We start from the raw sequence: 2,735 nt of genomic DNA, 5'->3' as shown, positions 1-2,735 counted from the left end.
GCTACCTTGTGGTCGTTCGAAAATTAAATTGGCGAGCTATCCAATCTGAGTTTCGAGCCCCTAGATTGATGCTTGTTGATTTTTGAGTGTCACCTCGATATTTTAAAAATGAGTTTCTGACACCGAGATGAATTTGGTAAGCATCTCCTCACGGTTCGGCTTTTTCTCCTGCTGGTATGGTGATTGTTGAAAGCCTAGAGGGGGTGGCGGTCTCTGATTTCCTTGGCCTCCCCATGAAAAATTTGGGCGATTCCTTCAACCTGCATTGTAAGTATTGCTATAAGGATTGTTTTGAGTTCGAGCATTGCTACCCATGTAATTTAACTTCTCGTTCTCCATGTTGTGGCCATAAGGTGGGTATTTTGAACTGCTCGATCCACCTCCATTTGCTTCACATTGTATTACTGGGTGTACCTATAAGGAACCAAGTAAACCATCAATTTTTCTATTTAATAATTCTACCCAATTGGAGAGCATGGTGACCGAATCGACGTTAAAATGCTGGCTACTTTCGTTGGCTTTTTCCTCATGACTTGCCACTGATAGTTATTCAGTGACATCTCTTCTATAAATTCATAAGCATATTCAGGTATCTTATTATTGATAGTTTCGCTAGCGGCTGCGTCGATCATCTGTCGAGTCAAAGGGTTCAGGCCATTGTGAAATGTTTGGACCTGTAGCCATAGTGGTAACCCATGGTGAGGGCATCTTCGCAAAAAGTCCTTCTATCTCTCCCATGCATCGTAAAGTGTTTCTAAATCAATCTGCACCAAAAGAGGAGATATCATTACGTAATTCGGTTGTTTTAGCCGGTAGAAAATATTTTAATAAAAACTTTTCGGTCATTTGTTCCCAAGTAGTGATTGACCCTCGTGGTAATGAGTTCAACCACTGTTTAGTTTCATTCCTCAATGAAAAGGAAAACAACCGAAGGTGAATGGCGTTATCAGAAATGCCATTAATTTTAAAAGTGTCGCAAAATTCTAAGAAATTCGCCAAGAGAGCTTTGGGATCCTCGTCCTGCAAACCATTAAAATGAACAAACTGTTGGATCATTTGAATGGTGTTAGGTTTTAGTTCAAAATTATTTGCAACAACAATAGGCCTAACTATGCTTGATTCAGTTCCTGTTAAAGAAGGTTTAGCATGATCATACATAGTGCGCGGAGCACGATTCTAATTAATAGCAATTGCAGGAGGTAACGAATTTTCTTGGTTTTTAGTCATCTCCTCGGTTGTGGTAGAAGTATCGTCCTCTTGCTCTTCCTCTATGTATCGTAAGCTTCACCTTATTTCTCTTCGATTTTTGCAAACTGTGCGATCGATCTCACTATCAAACAGTAATGGTCTTGATGGGTTTCTTCTGGTCATAAACTAGAAAAACCAGTCAGAAGAGAATAAATGAAGAATTAGAAAAGAAAATTAAAAACTAAAAATAAAAATAAAAATTTGAATTGCAAGATAAAATGGCTAAAGTAATAAAAATCGAGTGTTCCTAATATCCTAGTTCCCCGACAACAGCGCCAAAAACTTGGTACGTGGTATTCGTGATAGGTTTTAAAGATTTACGAATGAATCGTTCTTGAGACTAACTTATTATCACGATTAAGGCAAGCGTACCTATCGAACAGTAGTATAATTCAACAAGACCAGATTGTCGAACCCAAAGGAACCACGAATACTAGTATTTACTTCATTTTTATTATCTAGCCTAAAAATTAAGAGGTTTGGTTATCGAAACTAATTACTAAACTAAGAATGCACAGAAAGAAAATTTGGGAAAATACTTTTGGGAAAATTCGATTGATTAAGACAATACCTAATGAAAAATCTACCTAGACTTCACTTGTTATTTAACTCTAAATCAGACGATTTATTCATTTGACTTGATCCGTAGAAATCCCTAAGTTATATTATTATCTCTCTCGAGACTAATAACGTCTAACCCTAGGTTAAATAATTGAAATCTCTTTCTAATTAACACCCTATAATTGTATTAACTCGATCTATGGATTCCCTTATTAGGTTTCACCTTAATCCGGCAAAATCTTATCACCCTATCTCTAGGTGTGCAATCAACTCCGCCTAATTATGACAAATTTACTCTTAGACAGGGTCTATTCCTCCTCTAAATAAGAGCTTAACTTGAATCAATATCCTGGAATATCAAAACAAGAATTAAGAACACATAATCAAGAACAAGTCAAATATTTATCATACAATTCAGATAATAATAACAAGATCCGTCTTATGTTTCATTCCCCTTAGGTATTTAGGGGGTTTAGTTCATACTTATGAAAGAAAACATCTCAAAAGCATAAAGATAACAAAACATAAGAAAACCCAAAACTCCTGAAGGAACTTGAAGGGAGATCTTCAATCTGGATGATGAATCCGGCTTCTGAGATGGATCAATCGGCTTTCCTTGAGTAATTCCTTACTTCCTACTCTGTGTCTTCCTCTTAAGTGCCTCCTCAGGTGTTTAAATAGGCTTTTGAATGCCTAAGAGCCATAAAAATTAGCCTTTTTCAAATAGGACTATACTTGGGCTTGGCAGGGACACGCCCGTGTGTGATTACTCCAGCCTGTGGTCAAGGCTATTGAATAGGCACGGGTGTGTAGTCTACCTGTGTAAGTTATGCTTCAATCCTGTAAAATGGACACAGCCGTGTGACACGCCCATGTGAGGAAGTCCAAGCCGTGTTGATTTCCTACGTGGGTCTATTTTCCCCTTT

At 37.6% G+C, this 2,735-nt stretch overlaps 1 non-coding gene across 1 annotated transcript; it reads left to right on the top strand.

Annotated features, from left to right (window-relative positions):
- Positions 1 to 690: 690 nt before the first annotated feature.
- On the top strand, positions 691 to 802 carry LOC121205411 (small nucleolar RNA R71). Its single transcript, XR_005900489.1, has one exon. It is a non-coding gene; the product is annotated as a small nucleolar RNA R71 (small nucleolar RNA).
- Positions 803 to 2,735: the final 1,933 nt, after the last annotated feature.

This window comes from Gossypium hirsutum, chromosome A08 (assembly GCF_007990345.1).
Source record: "Gossypium hirsutum isolate 1008001.06 chromosome A08, Gossypium_hirsutum_v2.1, whole genome shotgun sequence".
In the NCBI taxonomy this organism is placed as follows: domain Eukaryota; kingdom Viridiplantae; phylum Streptophyta; class Magnoliopsida; order Malvales; family Malvaceae; genus Gossypium; species Gossypium hirsutum.
Note: the sequence above shows the minus strand (reverse complement) of the source record. Positions and strands in the feature narration are given on the sequence as shown.